Here is a 20,287-nt window from a genome sequence, read left to right on the forward strand (position 1 = left end):
TTAGTATCGATGTAAGTAATATCGAAGTTAGTAATATCGATAGCATATATATCGATGTTACTAATTTCGATGACACTAATATCGATATTTGTATTATTTTATAGTATTTTATTATGTATGTGTTATATGTTTAATTTAAGTATTTAAAATAATTACTATTATATGTGTATACATTTTATATAATAATATATAAATTTATAAGTAAATTTCATGTTTTAGTACCGGAGCGGGTTGTGGGTTTATAGGGAAATAGGGTGGGAAGTAATTTAATTATGGTAAGTTTATTAATAATTAGTAGGATTAATTAATTAATTATAATTATTTGCTAATTAATAATCATTAATTGGGAAAAAAATTAATTGATTAATTGATATATATTTTCTGTAGCGGGATGTGGGTTTATAGGGGAATAGGGTGGGGAGTAATTTAATAATAATTAATTATTTAATATATGTTTTTAAATATTTATAATTAATTAATTGGCAAATAATTAATATTAATTCGTTAATTAATTAATATAAATGTGTACATATTTTAAATTAGTAATTAATTGGTAATTAAATAATATTAATTAGTTAATTACATTAATTAGAGTAATTTATTTATATATATAATTTTTAGTTACTGTTAATTAATTAATTGGGGAAAAATGATATTAATTATTACATTATATTAATTACAGCTAATGCGCTAATATATTTACTTTATTGTTATTGTTAATTAATAATTAATTGCTAATTAAATAATATTAATTAAGTTTGGGTAAAGGAGCATTTTTAGAGTTCAGGGTCAGTTTTGGGTTTTTGGGTAAAGTGGTATTTTTAGTGTTCAGGGTCAGTTTTGGGTTTTTGGGTAAAGGGTTTATTTTAGGGTTCAGGGTCAGTTTTCAGTTTTTGGGTAAAGGGGTATTTTTAGGGTTCAGGGTCAGTTTTCAGTTTTTGGGTAAAGGGGTATTTTTAGCGTTCAGGGTCAGTTTTCACTTCATGGGTAAAGGGTTTTTTTAGGGTTCAGGGTCAGTTTTCAGTTTTTGGGTAAAGGGGTATTTTTAGGGTTCAGGGTCAGTTTTCAGTTCATAGGTAAAGGGTTTTTTTAGGGTTCAGGGTCAGTTTTCAGTTTTTGGGTGAAGGGGTATTTTTAGGGTTCAGGGTCAGTTTTCAGTTCATGGGTAAAGGTTTTTTTTTAGGGTTTAGGGTCAGTTTTTGGGTAAAGGGGTATTTTTAGGGTTCAGGGTCAGTTTTCAGTTTTTGGGTAAAGGCGTATTTTTAGGGTTCAGGGTCAGTTTTCAGTTCATGGATAAAGGGTTTTTTTTAGGGTTCAGGGTCAGTTTTCAGTTCATGGGTAAAGTGGTATTTTTAGGGTTCAGGGTCAGTTTTCAGTTTTTGGGTAAAGGGGTATTTTTTGGGTTCAGGGTCAGTTTTCCCTACTGTTCCACTCTCTGGAGTAGGAATAGTAATTTTTACCCTTACGCTATCCAACGTTTTATATAATTAATTGTTAAAATATCAAATGTTTATTTTATTTTTTATATTACTTACATTTTATTTATGTTATTGTTTTATGTTTGTAAATGTATTAGTAAATTAGAATATATTTCATTAATTTATAAATTAGTAAAATAATTATTAATACTTATTGTTCAGTACATATATATTATATATTTACTGTATATATTTAATTAATGTTTTATTAATATATATGAATTATTTATTAATTGTAAACATTATTACATACTTTTAAATATGTATATTTTATTTATTAGTGTTATATACTTAATTTTACATTTATATATTAAAAGAAAAAATATCGATATTTTTAACATCGATATTTTTTTACATCTATATTATTTTTTCGCTATTTTTGTACTTACCATGTTGTAGATAGGATGTCGATATTTTTGCCCTCGATATTGTTGACTCGATATTCTTGTAGGTCGATATTTCTGAGGTCGAAATTCTGTCAGTGATCCCTGCGCCATATTACAGATGCAAAGAAGCCCTCAAGAGGCACGCTGTCACTGCTTCCCTTGATGGCAGCCCTCTGGTGAGGGGAAAAGGGATCCCATGGACCTCTCAGACATCCCCTTACAGGTGGGTGCAGTCACTGACTGCACCTGCCTGTAAGGGGATCTCTAATCCCCTTCAAAAGTGCAGGGGGTTTCCGCTTGCCCTGTGAAAACACGAAGAGGCTGTAAAGCAGCCATTCCATTTTTCACCTGAATGCACTGCCCTGGGGCAGCGTGAGTTCGCAGCTGCCCTGGGGGTAGTGGGTTCATCATAATGGGACACATTTTTATTGTATGCACAGGGAGCACCTTTTTAAAGGTGCCACTGGCGCAAACAATGAAAATGTGCTTATTGTGTAGTGTGGCCCCTGGAGATACACTTTGGTGGTGTGTGGTTGTGCTTCTAGAGGCAAGCTTTATCCACTGAGATAAAGCCGTGAATTGTGCAACATTGATTTGATAAGCCTCCCTGTCACCAATACAGAGTTTCTTACTGTGTGAGGTGCAGCACACCAACAGGTAACTCGAACTGTATTTCTGTGGAGGTTGCTGATTTATCCTTTCACAAGTTCTGTTTAGCTGAAGGTTTTTTTTTTAAATAATTTTTTTTGAGTAAATAAACTGGTACCAGGTACACAAATGACATAAGGAAGAAAATAACAAGTTGGATCATACAGTAAAAGGAAGCTAAAATACTATGCATGCAGGAGAGAATCTATAAAGTGCATCTTTATGTAACAATTTAAAAATGAATACGATTAGTGTACCATCTAGATTATTAATTATTTAAATAATTTTAGAAACAAATGAGAGAAGAAAAAGGGAAGAAAAGAAAAAAGAGAAGGAATAAGGAAAGAGAAAGAGAAAGGAAAGGAAGTGCCGGGAAATGTTGAATAAGTATTAGTGTAAAGAGGAGTATGTAGATAGAAAAGTAGTAAAAGGGAACCAAAGTAATTCAGATTTGATATTTTGAGGTACAGATGAAGATGAAGCAACAGACATTCTATGTTTGTCGTAAATAAGATTCCACTATGTTAACATACATATATTCGAATTGTCTTTCTAACAAGTAAGAATAACTTTAAATGCAAGAGCAATAAAAATGTCAAGCAGTTTCAATTTGAACACTGTGTCATGAAAATCAACTGATATAGAACCAAGCTAAACATTTTGAACTGATAAGGGGATACCGAAGTGAAGCTTGGTTAGGTGAATCTGTTCTTTAAACTCACCATAAATCCAGTGTCTTTACTGTCGGACCATCAACAGTAAAATGAAACCAAAAATTAAAAACCTTGGTTTCGTCTGCTTCACTTTGCTTGTTAATTTGCAGCTGCAATTACTTTCTACATCTGTATTTATGAGGTGGGTCATGTGTGTACTTTAAACAGAAAAGGGCATGAGATGCATTTTCACGAACAGCTATATTTCGCTCTAGGTCTCTGTTGTAGCATGAACGACTGGTGAGCGAAACACCTCCGAAAAGCATGAATGTCAAGTTAGTGTTATCTTTCACTGTGTTCACTCTCTGTCATACACAGTCACATACTCTTTTCTCCTTTGCACACCTCTCTCCACCGTTGTGCACATATTGTTAACGTTAATGTTGCCTAAAGATCTGCAATATCATGCCTAATGAAATGCTGACATACATTTGAATTCTGGAAGATAACCATGTAGGTTTATTATCACTTATCAATCAGTGCATGAAATATTAGAACAGTGTAATGTTGGGAGCGCCTTCGAAAACAATGGCGTGCTCTGGGCTTTTAATGGCTTGTAGAAGCCCGGAACTCCAACATTTCAATGTTGCCACTCACAGCTGCTGTTGTGAAGAAAGGCCTCATGGAGCCCGAGAAGAATTCAGTTCCTTCAAGCTCCGCTCCGTGAGGCCTTTGTTTTATTTGTTACAACTTTTTGCCCTTTAGTGGCGTAATGTTCTAATAGCCTTATAGCCCTCCGTAGCTGGACTATATCAACATTAAAGTCCCGCTCCCTTGTTAAAGGCCTTCACCTTTGGCTCGCACCTTTAAAGCTGGAGCGGGCCTTTAATGGGTGTGATAAACCCACTACGACGGGCTATAAGGCTATTTTATAGCACTAGTATATTGAGATATTGAAAGCTCCATTGAAGACAATAGTGAGACGCTGCTGCTAATAAGGGATGGTATAGGCATTCTGCTCCAATATTCCAATGTTTGAATCTGTGTTTCTCCTTTTTTATTTTACAATATTATGCCCTCAGTAGATGAAGTGTTCTAATAGCCTTATAGCCCTTCTGTATCTGACTACAATGGTTGTTAACACCTTCAGCGCGGCGCGAATTTTTGCGCTGTGCTGAAGGTTCTAAATAACGGGCGTGGCCGTGATGGAACAGTTCCTTCATAAGCACAGCCCAACCGGCGCTCGTGACGGAACCGTTCCGTCACAAGCATCGAAGGGGTTAAAGACCCTCTCCCTCGTAATAGGCCTGCGGCTTGGGCCTATAACTCAAGATCAGGGCCCTTAACAAACAATATAGCCCTTGGCAGCACGCTCTAAGCTAGGTGATAGTGCTCAGCTGTAGTGCATTGTTTTATTGACATATATTAAATAGGGCTTTCTGTGAGTGATGGCTCAGTACATCTCAAATCCCCAGCAAACAACATCAAACAAACGAACATTCTAGGATGCCTATTGTTATTGATTGTTAGAGATACTGGTCTGCACACAGTTGCTCTGCACGGGAGGGCTCTAATACGAATGGGCATTAATGAACTGCTAAACCTACAGCTGTTCTTTACATTTACAATATTGTATCCTTCTTTCTTGAACTGCTGACTATGGCCTTTCATATCAAAAGTCGTTGCAAAAAAAATCCAGAATAAAACTGTTGTTATATCTCCAGAAATTTTCCAATTTGAAATCCTGAAAGCTAAATTTGTTTTAAGCAATAATTAAGTGCGCACTGGTCGCATTATATGCAACATAAATGTGATTAAAGCCTAAATTCCAGCTCCGACCGCCCAAGAAAAATAAAATGGAATGTCTGTTTTATTTATGTGCTTAACAAACTTCTGCTTTTAAATAAGTGGCTTCCATCAAACTGTGTCAGCATCCGAAGTGAAAGAAACAACATAATTCGACATTGGCAATAAACTGTGAAGAGAAATATGATATTACATTTTGAGTTTTCTTTGGATTTGTACCAAACTCGTGTTAAGGAACCCGCAGGAGATAAATCATAAGTAAGATTCATATTTAGCTCTGGTTTGTGCTATAAAGATGCTGGATTACAAAACTCTGCCGTGCATGGCAGAATGGATGTTTTCATAAAACATATTTTTTTCTAATTTTGGATGGATAGAGTGCACCCATTGCACTTTTAAAATTTAGTGATTCATGCAAAATGTCTGTGGCTTGTGGCAAATATGCTTCCACGAAGGAAGTAATCTATCAAAATGCCACCTTTGCGAGTTGCAAATGCCCCGCGGCATAGGCAGACCAGCAGTAAAAACAAATATGAATCCTGTGTTTTGTATTTTTCTAAATATATATATATATATATATATATATATATATATATATATATATATATATATATGTATGTATGTATGTATGTATGTATATATATATATATATATATATATATGTATGTAAGTATGTATGAATATATATATATATATATATATATATATAAATATATATATATATATATATATATATATATATATATTTGTTTTTTGTTTTTTTACACTGACGAAGCCTGTGAAGGCGAAACGCGTCTGTAAGGGGTGAGAGGGGTGAGGGGGGTCTTTGGTGATTCAAATTCTTGAAAGCGGATACCAGCGTGCCAGCCTTTCTTTTTCTGAAACCACACTGATACAGAAAACGTGCAGCGATATATATATATATATATATATATATATATATATATATATATATATATATATATATATATATATATATATATATATTATTTCATACTGAACCCATTTCTCTAGATTCGTCCGGTTTGCAAATGGATGTCTCACTGCTCATGCTCAGATAAAAAAAAGCGTTTTATTTGAGGAAGAGTGGAATGAGGAGTGAATGCCTGGACTGGCGGGTTTGTCTTTTGATGTTTGTCGTATTTTTGCTATTATACGCACCACTCATATACTACAGTCTCTAGAAGGAACGAACATAGAACATTTAACATTAAGCAGGCCTCCTATTTGTGGGTCTGCATGGTTACTGATATCATAATATGATCCAAGGAAAATAAACGCATTTCATGGTCAGTATTACAAGTTCGACAGCATATTTTCCACTCAGATTCATTCCCGATTCAATTTGGGCCTAGATAACGCGTCAACGGATATCGGCTGTTAATGACGTAATGATGTCTGTTACACGAGTTACTCAGAGGCCTTGTTTTCCCAGTGTCACCGCGAGTGCGCCTGTCTTGCTCAAAGGCTTCGTGTGTTCTCTGCTATCAGCACCTTGCGTGGCCATGGAAAAATCGAGGCGAATGAGCATGTTAGGGGAGTTTCTTTTACACTATCACCGGAAAGTCTCATATCTAAGAGTTCCTGTTCTCCGTAACCTTTGCAAGTTTTCCACACACTGATTCTACTGAATGGATGCTGGTTAACGAGGTTTGCACACACGTTCTCCCTACAGAATAGAAATTTGGACGCTGTTCAGGGCCCCCTAGCCGGAATTTTGGGACGGATTAACCAAAGAAACACTGGGCTGGCTGACTGTATGTTTTCAGTAGCCCCGCCTGTCTGTGTATGACATCTGAGCTGGTTACTGATATATATATACCTGTCTTTGTGGTTTTATTCCAATTTATTACCTCGCAAATCATACTTGTTGTGACTAATAACATTTATAACATTTTAATAGAAGTGCGGATTACAAAGGCATTACATAAAACTCCCAGTTGAAAGAATAAGCAATTTTTCTGCAGTTTCATGTTGACCCACAGATAAGAAATACGTAAAGAATTAATAGTGGAACAAAAGCATGGCACAGTTGTGCTGTAAAAAAGTCCTGCTGGGAGTTTCTGGTCAAATATGAAAGCATAGTCTTGGAGGGGTTACATTTCTCATGCAGATGCAGTGATATTGACTTGTGTTTGTTTATCGAGGGCAATTTGGAGTTCTTTTTGATGATAACAACAGCAATCTTCTATCTCAGAAAACTGTTGGGGCACCACAAGGGGAAAAAAACTGTCCCTTCCATCTGCCAATTAAAACCGACTTCCTTGATCCCATGTGGTGATAACTTCCATTATTATCAGATGGGGAAATTTGCGGAACCATATGGAATTTAAACAAAAAACAGCTTACATGTTTTGCACTTTGATTTTGCACTGCTGAACCTGTTTTAGTTTTCTGTTCTGGCTGAGGCGTTTGTCTGAGTAACTTGGCATATAAAGGCATGCCGTACTGTACAAACCATATCATTAAGGAAATAAAAATACAGACAGCCGCATGCTGTACCAATCATGCAATTTAACAACCTTTAGATTGTTTACCATTTCTTTTTCTCTTCCATTTGATCTTTTTTCTATTTTTTAAAACGACTTCCCTTTAACACAGTACTGAGGGAAAAGACCTATGGTGGAAGCACTCGCTGTCTGCGGATGTGGCTTTATATGCGAATTGAGAGTTTATGGCCCATATTTATTTCAGGAACTGTTGCATATATGAGGGCTGCAATGATTAATATTTTGGAATCACATGTAACTGTTATGGCCCATGTTAGCAGTTGTGTCTCTAGATGACAGTGGTTTGCACCATGTTCAAGTAGGGACTCTCACTCTAGTCATGATAAGGGAGTCACACAGTTAGGATAAACGCTGCTCACCCCTTGGTAGCTTGGCACAATAGCAGTCAGTGTTTTATCTCAGAGGCAATGTGTAAAGTGTCTGTACCTACTCACAGTAACACTGTGAAAACATTACAAAATTACTCTACACCAGTTTAGAAAAACAACCAAAATGTAGGTGAATAAAACAAGACCAAAACGACAACAATCCAACATACCCAAGTAAAGGTTTTCATTTCCAAAGGTTAAATAAGTTCAGTCCATAGAAATCTATGGATGCAGTTCTTTTAGCTCAAAGTACTTTAATTCTTCAAAGTTCAAAGAGGAAACAGGAGATGGGGAAGTGAGATGGAGGAAAAGCAAAGTGATGAGTTAGATCCTTACTCTCAGGGGAGGAGATGCATTGGTTTCTTACTGCAGGCAATGGAGCTGATGTGTCGGATCCTTCCTGTCAGGTGATGTGATGCGTCAGTTCCTTATTGGAAGGAGAGGTGATGCGTCGATCTTTGGACATGCGACCTTGGTTCCTTACTGCTGGGCGATGTTGATGACGAGATAGCATTGAGGGACGATGTGTCAAAAATCCGGACGTGCTGTGTCGATGCTGCAAAGCAGGCAATGGTTCAGTTTCAAAGCTGCAAGTAGGTGATATATCGATTCTTCAGCAGCGAAGCTGGCGCTGCATTGGAGTCAGAGCTGGTGCCACATATATCGTTGACGTGGTGCTCGACACAGATTTTTCAGCCGCAAACCAGGTGATGCATTAATTGTTTAACCACACTCGTCGCAGAAAACGAGAAAACAAGTGCTGAGAGTCGATGCCTGGATTTTCTCTTCAGGTCACCAGATTCTACTTCCAAGGATCCATGAACTGGATTGGGCACCATTTGGCAAGTTAGGGCTTTCGGCAGAACAGCCCAGGCACTCACTTGTAAGTGAAGTCTTTAATGACCCTGAGATCTCTTAACAGGAGGCAAGCACACACAAGCCATTGGATAACCCTGGAAGCAAGCCAGCACAACAAAGCCACAGGCATACTGGTGGTCTCTCCTACAGCATGCAGTTCTTCTTCCTGGCAGAATGTCCTTTAGTCAAGAAGTGCTCTTGACTATTAATTATAGGGTGTCAGAGATCCAATACTTATACCCCTTTCTGTCTTTGAAGTAGGCAAACTTCACGGGAAAATATTTATAGTGCAAAAGACCCTACCTTTACCTGACCTGGTTCTAGACACACTGCAGGGGCGGTGAAGCTTCTTTGTGTGAGGACAGTCACAGTCCTATTTAAGTGTCAGTGACAACTTCTCCCACAACTCGAGCTCAGGAAGGCCCATCAGCCTGGTGATGACCCATCAGGATGTGCAAGGCACTCCTCAGCTCCCTTTGTGTGATCGTCTAGATTGCATGCACAAGAGCACAAATGCCATTCTCACCCAGACATAGATTCTACAGACAGAATGAAGAAGCAAGAAAATGTCCACTTTCTAAAAGTGGCATTTTAAAACACGCAATTTAAAAACCAACTTCTCCAAAAAGACGTACTTTTAAATTGTGAGTTCATAGACCCCAAACTCCACATCTCTATCAGCTCAAAGGGGATATTACACTTAAAAGATTTTTCAAGGCAATTCTTGTGTTACCCAATGGGAGAGATAGTCCTCACAATAGTGAAAACTAAATTAGCAGCATTTCGCTATTAGGACATGTAAAACACACCGGTACATGCCCTGCCTTTTAAATACTCTGCACCCTGCCCATGGGGCTCCTTGGGCCTACCTTGAGGGTGACTGCAAATGGGTGTACTTGCTAGGTCAAAATGGCAGTTTAGAAACTGCACTCACAGACACAGCAGTGCCAGGTCTGAGACAAGTTTGCAGGGCTCCTCATGTGTGTGGCACAATCAGTGATGGAGGACCACTAGTAGTCTTTGATTTACAGGCCCTGGGCACACCTTGTGCACTTTACTAGAGACTTGCTATTAAATCAAATATGCCAGTCATAGATAGACCAATCACCAATACAATTTAGACAGAGAGTTTATGCAAGTTAGCAAGTTAGCACTCGTTAGCAGTGGTAATGTGCACAGAGTCCTTAAGCCAACAATAACTGCTCTGAAAAAATAGTAAGAAAAAAGCAAAACATTTGAGGATAACCCTGCTAAAAGGGCCAGGTCCCTCAATCCAGTTAAGGAAATACAAGGGTCAATAATCCTATGTCTGTAAATATAGAGAAAAGGTATTCAGCTTCAAAAGGAGGTTAAAACTTATAAATGAATTAAAAACAATGTCAGCAAATGAATCTGAGAATGCAGGGCATGGTGGGGGGGGGGGGGGGGGTAGAATCCTCTAGTTCAGGTTTTTCTTTTCAATTAAGGACTTGTATTAGTATCCATGCCATGAAATAATTCAGACTACAAAACCAAGAATTCCTAAAAACATTTGCAGTGGATGTGAAGCCCTCACAAGGAACTGAGAAGCTGAAAATTAGGTAAATGCATGGCACAAAGTGTATTAAGGAAAGGTGACACATCCATAGACTGCCGGGAATGACTATGAGAATCTGTTTGGATTTGCTAGATTGAATAGAAAATATGTGAGTAGGAAAGGAAACAATAATAGAAGGTGGTCTAGAGAGCAAAACGTTGCAGATAAGAATAAGCTACTAAGTAGGAAACGAAGTAACAGAATGAAAATGAATTAATGAGAGCATAACAAAGGGAAGTAACAGTTTAACACCATCAAAAAAGTGATGGATAAACTAGAAGAAAAAGGGGAAGAAATGTTGCCAGATGCCTTCCTGTCACCAAAGACATCAAGAGCAGGGTTCCTCTGAATATTCACCTCTGTATTGTTCCCTTCACTTTCTTCAGTCGCTGAAATGAGTACTCATTGTTTTGCTGCAATTGCTGTACCAAGTAACAGTGTAGCATAGCGCAATAGAGCATAACACAAGATAGCATAACTTGCATTACATAACAAAACAAAGCACATTATAGTACAGCATAATGAGTTCACCATGTAATAATATACCATAGCATATTATCTCATAACATAATATGTCATAACATGACATAACAAAATGTAACAAACCATTGAAGAGCTCCTTCCTGGCTGACCTTTTTGAAAAAAATGGGCCTGAAAATTAAACCTTCATTGGCAATTGCTGTTCTGGGAACAGAGTTACTAACCTTTAAAGTAATTTCTACGAGGACTGGGCCTTCCCATCATTTGCCCAACAAAGTGACAAAACAAAGGGAACATTATCTAGAATGAATGTACCTTTACCTGTATTCCAATGTAAAATCAGATGCATTTTCAAAGCAGCAGTTTACCAGACTGTACGTTAACTGAAGATTTGTGTGGGTGCTCACGTCGCGCAACTCAATGCAAAACTTAGTGGCAATTTAGATGTCCAGTTTTAAAGGGTCAAGCTGCGGACATAGCTGTAATCAGGGGTAGTAGCAATGCCTGGGTTGAGCCTCGTTACTACACATTTACAAAGTGATGCATCTAGGGAGATGTGTCATGTTGTAAAGCCCTGCGTCACATTATACCAGTGTAAGGTATAATGCATGCAGGGTGGGTGTTCCCATGCAAAAAAGCCTCATAAAATTGACATCGCCACTGCGTCAAAACATTACGCCTGCTTGGAGCAAGCATAAGGAGTGCCGCAGCACATTAGGAATAGGCATTCCTAAGCATTGCTGGAGTTGCGTCGTGCTTACGAATCAACTCCAGCAATGCATTACCGGTACACCAACAGATGCGTGACGCATCTGTCAATCCTTGCCGCAAATGTAAATGCTAAGTTGTAAATGCTACGCATCCATGGTGGCACAAGGGTTTTTGTGCATGACATACTTGAACTGACGAATCTCTGCTAATATGCAGAGATGCGTTTGTTCTTGTAAATCTGCCCCACACATCAGAAAAACAGAGTAAGAGAAACCATAAGAGAGAAAACAAGAACCTGAAAGAGAGAAACGGGAGAGGGAGTGTCTGGAAATAGGTTCAGGACTAACAGTATTGGTATTTGGTGCGCCAACGTTTAATTACACCAGACCTCCAGCTTCTAAGCAGAGCTTCAGGCACCGGCACTCTTATTTCACAAATTAAGCGGTGGCCCCTACAGCTCAGAATGAAAGGATGGGAATATAGGCAAAGGGCAGCTAAAACAATATTTGTGCAACGTGGCCCAGTTCTAAAACATCAATACCTTCCTCTAGCTGGAATAAGGGGTTGAAGTCCCACAACCCACAAACCAAGGGAGACAATTATGGTACTAGTATGAATAGAAAATAGTAGCAACAAGGCAAGGTTGTTGCAGGTTTATTTGATGTTTTCTTGTCCTCTTTCTTGATAGCTGACTGTGCTTCTGTGGTGATATATTTTCTCATTTTTATCAGTGCCAAGGAACCCTACTCGAGTGGTGGTTGTACCTTCTAAATAAAAAAAAATACAGAATCCTAGAAGGGTCTCCAATTGGCAGGAGCTCACACAAGCTCCATGTGGCCCAGTCGGGGTTCAAAGCTTTGGGCCTGAACCTTAGATAGAATAAGGGGCAAGAGCAGTGGCTGGATTAGTGCAATCAGGACACATTATTCTCATGTGGGGAGCGGGCTGCTTAGCCAGTGTTTCCTCCCTAACACCCAGGACCCAGCCCCCACATTCAAGCGGAGAGATAACTATTAGTGAGGGAGAATTATATTGGCAAGAACCGGTGACAAATGAAGTGCACGCAAGTAAACAAACGTTCACTCACACCGAATGTATATCTTGATTGGTGTGAGGATCAGAGACCAGCCGTAATCATCCCAAGAAATGGAGAGTATCAACCGGACATTTGGGGACATTTAATTGTTGGGAAATATAAAATAAGTGATGGCTTCCTGGTTGTTAGAAGATTTGAATATGGGTGAATAAATAGTTTGAGATGTCTTTAAAGTGAAACAAAGATTTAAATGAAATTGTTAGCTCACTACCTGGGTGTTTACAACAATATAGTTTGCAAAGTGCAGTGGTCATGCTAAATACCAATTTAATAATGCAGAATATAAATTATTTTTTTGCCCTTATTCACAATATGGCATTATCCTTCATAATAATAAACCCATCCAGATCCGGAAGCATTGACTCTTCTTTTTCAGAGCTCATCACCTGATACAGTTGTCTTGTTTCCTCCAGCTCTCACCTTTTGGGTTGACTTCAAAATGGAATTATCAGACCCCAGTCAGGGTGCCACAGGGCAGGCATGGTGCTATCGGGTAGTGGGGGGTTGAGGTTGTTTGCCGCTTGTGTCCTGAGGTATGTCCTACCATGGCTATGCCAACTGGGTGAAAGTGCACCACATCTGCATTTGGCTTTCAGGGTATTAAGGGAAACTGGTCAAAGAATACTCACGGAGGTAATGTGGAGGTCCAGACATTTAGAACTCAATAATAGAACAAGAGACACAATTAGTCCCTGTCCAGCTTAGTGCATGTCATAAAAATAGAAGCTCCTTAATTCCACAGCAAAACAGAAAATAGCACACAGTAAGGAGGTTCTGCTGCGGAGGGAATTGCCAAGCCGTCAAAAAAGGTGGATGGCCTTTGACAGAGCTCCAGGCTGGCGGGCAGGAAAATCCAAAGGTATCCTTCTAACCTGGTCTTATATCCCGACATTGCAGCAGGGCAGCATGTGCGATGCAGTGGGGACACAGCAACAGCTGCTCTCCCACGCTACAGATTCTAAGCAGAAGAGTCTGGTGCTACTGGTAGGCCATAGTCCACGGCCAGCGCTGCACACTCCTTAGGCCTCCATTGGCTCAAGTGCCCCCATGATGAGAGGAGTGGGGTGGTGGTTCAGACAACAATCTCAGCCTGATCAGACAGCGGCACCCAGGCGGCACATTGGCGAGACGCCGTGGTGCTCCTCAGGGACTGGAAAGGAAAGTGCCTGCCAGTTTCTTCTTGTCCATCAACTGTGTTTTTTGCAATTCTCACCCCGAGTGTGCTGGGTATACTCAGACGTGAGTCCCAGGCTCTCCACACCATTGGAGTCAAGCTATTCAGGCTGATGAAGCCTGAAAGCCAGAAACCGGTCCTTGGATGCTTGATTCTGGTCTGGGAAAGACATGGCTTGGTAGTTCGGACTGGACTGTTCCTATGAGGCACAGGGTCAGAGCTGATTTGCATATAGCCAGTGTCTAACCCAGGGTGGTGTGGAGTGCAAAAAAATGATGGATTTAGGCCCAGATCCTTGTACTGGGGTGAATGAATGACATTGTTCTACATTCTGTCCATCAACTGTGTTTTTTGCAATTTTCACCCCGAGTGTGCTGGGTATACTCAGACGTGAGTCCCAGGCTCTCCACACCACTGGTGTCAAGCTATTCAGGCTGATGAAGGCTGATAGCCAGAAACCGGTCCTTGGATGCTTGATTCCGGTCTGGGAAAGACATGGCTTGGTAGTTCGGACTGGACTGTTCCCATGAGGCACAGGGTCAGAGCTGCTTTGCATATAGCCAGTGTTTAACCCAGGGTGGTGTGGAGTGCAAAAAAACGATGGATTTAGGCCCAGATCCTTGTACTGGGGTGAATGTATGACATTGTTCTACATTCTGTCCATCAACTGTGTTTTTTGCAGTTTCTTCTTGAAGCTGAAATGGCCAGGAAGGCCCGATGCAATAGCATGAGGCCTACGACTGAGGAGAGCTCCATTGTAGCACTTCACCTGTCCGCCTGGAGGCCTTCACTGTAGGTGGCAAAAGTAAAGGACAGGGAATGACAGCGTAACAGGGCCACCTTTGGGGTGGCAGCCCAAGATACTCCCCTGTAGAAGAGTCCTCTGCTGCACCTTCCCCTTTCCTCCTGATCCTGAACTGGGGAGGGATACCATAGCTTGTTCAGAGTGACCTATGCAGGATCAACCCAGAAAGGTTGGAATTAGCTCCTTGGGGCCCAGACAGGGAGCTGTAGCACGTTTTGTGAGGCAGATGAGCCAGGGACTGCCACAATATTGTTGGGAGTTCATTGCATATTGCCCTTTGACCACATCCATGAGTTGGCACCCCGGGTCATCCCTGGGTTCAGGTGGACTCGTGAACCTTCTGTGGAAGTTGAAGAAATTGATGTACATAGACAGCATTCATTTCCCTTTTTCTCTCACTTCTCTCCCTGTGAACACCGTGAATGCCATAGACTATTGACCGTATCACTCCGCCAGTGGGAGCCCATACCTATATGCATATGCACAACCATTCTGGGCACCATGGCCTTTTTACCCATTGGAATCCCCGGCTTCCCTCCTGCGCGTATCTTGCACCCCCCTCTCTCATGTATAGACCATGAAACCCTTTCCCTTTGCGCGACCCTGATGTGAAAGGCAACCCTCCTGCTTGACCCAGGCATTCCCCATTTCCCTCTCGAAGAAGCATCCTTCGCCTCAGCTGACATAGCCCCCCAGCTGTATCTGACTGCCCCTGTTCTCTCATGTACAGGTCATAGGATCTCTCTCTCTCTCTCTGTGCGACTCTGACCCTGCACGCACCCTGACCCCCTCCCTCTCCTCACATGGGCAAGTCATAAACCTTCTTCTTCTGCAAGACCCTGTCCTTGGGAGTCACGGCCGCGCCTGACTAACACCTCCTTCCCTCCCATGAATGCCCCTCTGTTGACAAGCCTTCCTTCAGCGCTCGATTGTCCACGCGGCATGAATACCACTCCTTTGATGACCCCTTCCCCCGAGCCCGGCTGACCACACAGGTCCGAGGCCATCGCCTAAGCCGGAAGATACCATTTACTGCCCCCATATTGTATAAGGTCCCTCTCCTTCAAAGGACCCTCTATTGATCCAAGGCCTCCCCACCCCCTGTGATATGATCAGGCGCACACATCCTAAGACTCGGCAGAACACTCAACTGCGTGATGACCCCTCCCCTCTTATCAGCAGGTCAAGGGTCCCTATTGTGAACGCATGTGGGGAAGGATTGACACAAGGATTATAGGGATGTCTTTTCCTTTGCGTCATACTGTCCTGATTGTACTCTCAAGTGTTTTGTAAGATATAAAAGCCAGAGTCTCAGCTCACTTGTTAGAGCACCTCCCGATGACACCTTGCTTCGTGTCTGAAATGACTGGCTCTCCTCATGAGAATTAAACTCTGTTCTTGATTCCTGCCTCCAGCGCCCGTCTCTTTATTTGGTAATTATTCAACATGGGAACTAAGAGGCGGTTTGCGCCAGCAGCCTGGGCATCGATAGAATTATGGGCTCATTTTCCACAATTGGCGTCCCAACGCGGGGTCCATCAGTGACATAAGGTTCGGTAAGAGAGATCCAGACGAAGAAGCGAACATCTAAAATAATCGGAGTATACCTGCCTTGAGAGGGCCCTAGCCCGGCTGCCGATTAAAAGAACTTCGCCAATTCTGAACGGACCTCTCTTGAGTGACCTATTGTCCTGACTGGAATCCCACAGGAATGCTACACGGAGTAAGAGAACGATCGGGCGCTGGAGGGAGGAAGGCGAAGAACTGCCCACACGGTCCGGTCCGGGTAAGGTCGCGTAAATGCGACAAATTGTGAAATGATTGTTTTGGATAATACTAGTATTACGCTTTGTTGAAACCCTCTGGAGATTCGCTGTCTGCAAACGGAGAAAACAACAGGCTCTCTCTTTGCAAGCAGTGAAGGATAGGTAACGCAGACTTTTGTCCCCATTGTAATCCGTCGTGCTTATCTTCCTCCCCCACTGTTTCCCGAACTGTCGTTCGTGGATTATTGTCTGGAGATTCTTTGTCTGCAAACAGGGAAGAACAAGGTCTCGCTTTGCAGGTAGAGAAAGAGTGGGCAACGATAACTTTTCGTGCCCACTTATTCTCCCCACTGGATTGTTTGATTGGCCGATTATTCGGTATTGGTTCGTTTGAGGTATTCACCGCCGCCAAACAACGGAGAATAGAAATATTCTGCCTAGTCTTTGCCCGCCGTGATAAGATAGGTAATGCAGACTTTTGTCCCCGTTGTAATCCGTCATGCCTATCTTCTCCCCATTGGTTGGTAGCCTGTTTAGCCCGGACCGCTTATTAGAGTCGAACCATCCAGCTCCACTGGAGGGCACATCTAATAAGGACCTGTTCATTAAAGTGTGGACTAGTCGCTATAGCTTATAATAGGTTATGGCATAAAAATAAAAAGAAAAGGAGTTGAGCGAAATCAGTAGGCCACTGAGGAGTTATCAACTTCGCTAAAAATAAAATAAGAAACGTTAGAAATAACCCGTAATAAGAAACATAAAAATGGCGAGGGAAGACAAGCTTGACACCAAGGCAAGCCACGAGGTAGCTAGGTTCCGTTGCCTATTCCTGCCCTAAAACATGTCTGCCTCATTGCCCACCACGCCCAAATAACGGTCACATGAAATAGATACAAATCAATAGGTACCTACCCCCATTCCGGAAACTCCCGAAGTGCCACAGGTCCGCGGTTACGCCCATCCGGTAGGCGAGGCCTCGAGGCATGCGGGGCTCGCCTGGACGCAGTCGGAAGGGGAGGTTGTGGGGCGGACGGCCCAGAAAACGGTGATGGCCTCTCCTTCTCTCCTCTTCTGCTGCCCTGCGGGCCACGGGGGGGGGGCTGTCTTGCTTCAGCCACCGACCACCCCCCCCTCCTCTGTCTCTCGCCTGGACCGGCCCACGAAGAAGGCCGAAGCCACAAACAAGAGCGGCGGCGCTTACATGTAGTCCCGCCACATGTCAACGCCTGGACAAGTGCAAGTAGTCCCGCCACATGCCGACGCCTGGATAGTTACAGGTAGTCCCGCCACATGTCCACGCCTGGTAGTTACAGGTAGCCCAGCCACACGACAACGCCTGGACAGTTACAGGTAGTCCCGCCACATGTCAAAAAGGGGGGGGGCTGTCTTGCCTCAGCCACCGACCACCCCCCCCCCCATCTTCAATAGCCGGCACGACCAATATCGAAGCGACGGAGCCGAGGAACGGCGCGGGGTCGCTGGAAGGGGGAGGCGGCGCGAACGAGCCTCCCCCACCTCCCTCCAGGTGGAGGCTTCCAGCGACACCCCAATGCTCTTACTTAAAGAGGGTCAACATCAAAAAGCGGTCTTCTGCCCAGGACGGGCACACGCTCCATATCGTCTCTCCTCGACCTTGAAGATTCTATAAGAGCCGGGGGGCCCCCGACCCCCCCTGCATGGGTGCCCCCGCCCCTTCACTGGGAACCACGACATCGGTGCATCTCCTGCCGGCGCCAGCCTCGGATTGGAAATGGCTAAAATGCAGCCACGGCACAGACTTGTTCAGTTCCGGAGGAACACCAGAATGACCCGGTAGGAAAATTGTTGCCCATATTTGTTAGACTGTTAACCACATAGCACAAAACTTTTTGAACTGCCAACGGAAGGTTCTGGGCCAACCATGCGAGACTAGAGACACTCTGACTGTACTGGAACTCGCCTGACCCCACCCAAAATGGCGCTGACACAAAATGAGACGTTTTGAATAAACTTTGTTGCACCCTGATTGCGCAAGCTTTTTGCCCCGAGATATATATAACGTTTTGGATAATGAAAGTAGATATGAAGGATATTGAGTATGTGCTTGGACAATGAATTGATTTAGGGTGGGTACTGATTATGAGTTGGAAAATGAATTGGTGTAATTTAGGTAATGAATGAACATTGGATAATGTATTTATGAATTTATTAAAGATGAGTTACTGACATGCATCATGTTTGCTCTGTAGGGGAGTTTAATACGATTTTATTGCACTGCCGCACTTTATGCAATGAACTGCCACCAGCTTTGTTCTTCCTATGTACAGTTCCAATCTGCTCCGTGGCTAGTCCACTGGGTTGTAGGCCTGTATTTATACGTCAACACTTTTTATTAAAAGTATTTTGAAAACGAAAGCATAGTTGTAGCGGTTGCATTAATGAGTTTTGAATATATTACTACTGTGAGCAACGAGAAAGTATGATGAAGGCTAAAGGTTAAAAAGGACCCGATATTTAGCAGCCACACTATGTGTCACAGGCAGCCGGAAAAGTGCTTTAGAAGCCCTAAAACGACACCACAGAAATGCCACCTGACCGCCACCCTTGTACCCGATCAAAAGGGGTTACGACCAAGTAACTCATGTAGATACGCAGATCGTCAATGATTATCTGTCTGACATTTCTGGTCCCTCTGGGCTTAAACGCCGTGATGGTAGAGAAATGCACTACGTGGAGATAGGTCGAGTATGTGGTAGGTAAAAACATTTCCGGATTACTGCATGCTGATGAGGTTTGAATATTGCCCCCCCCCACCCCTTCTTTCTCCTCCCTTCTGCAGGTCACGTCGGAACCTTGGCTGATGTATGGAAGGACGATGACCGAACCGCCGACGAGAAGGGGAAGAAGGGAATATGAGCATGGTCCTTATGACAAATAAAAGTTTTTAAAAGACGTAGACTTAAACATGACTGTTCCTCCTTAGAACATAGCAACTGGGAGGATGGACTGACATAGAAACTGGACAGGTACTGAATGACAAAAAATTGACTAGAAACGACGCGTTAAATAATGTAACTGGACGTTTTGACTAGGTAGGGAAAGGACAAAGAAAAATATACGGGTAAGGGTTATCACGGCACCACCCGTCTGGGAAGTTAGAAATGTTGCTGGTGTTCAAAATGCACTGCCCCCCTTTTTCGCACTCTTATAGATGTAGCCAAGCTGTCCGACTGTTCTCCCGATCAATACTTGCCGTTGCCTCAGCCCGGAGAACTTCCCACCAAAGGAAGGAACTGAAAAATGGTTTAAAATCCAACCATGGGTAAATAGCACGACCAGGCTAATTTCTGGCCGACCAACGACTGAGGTGTAAGTATTGGCAATTGGGAACGCTGGCCGACATAACTGGCGAGAAGGAAAAGGAGGGAAGGGTAGATAAATAAGATAGTAAAGATACGTAGGATATAATATGAATTTTGTTGGCCACCTGTTGTTTCCTGTCCTGTCGTGAATGTCTTATATATGTGTAATGCATGTGCTGTCTTCCCTGTCTGAGTTTGTGTGTGTAATGTACGGATTTATGTCTTCCCTCTGTCTGTATTTGCATGTTACCTGACCTTTGCTGTTCTGTGTTGTGAGCGCACTAAATGACCTATTTTCGTACACGTCTCTCTCTCTCTCTCTCTCACCACCCTCTTATCTCGCTCTCTCCCTCTCTCTCTCTCTTTACATGTCATACGTGTACCGAATGGCTCGTTTAGATTGCGGACGACTCTCACTCTCTATGAGAGTCTCCCTATTTTCTCTCCCTCTTTTTGGTAAAATTGTGCCCCACCGGCACCAGTCTGATTTGATACTTATTGAACGCGGAGGTGTTCAGCGAAATTGACTAAAATAAAAATGATTGTACCTCGCCATATTACTACCTCTCCTTTCTGCAAAATGAATGAACTTGAATTGGCTGAGAAGGAAAGGACAGGTAAGACGACTAAA

The sequence above is a fragment of the Lissotriton vulgaris genome, chromosome 12 (assembly GCF_964263255.1).
Source record: "Lissotriton vulgaris chromosome 12, aLisVul1.2, whole genome shotgun sequence".
NCBI classification, from domain to species: domain Eukaryota; kingdom Metazoa; phylum Chordata; class Amphibia; order Caudata; family Salamandridae; genus Lissotriton; species Lissotriton vulgaris.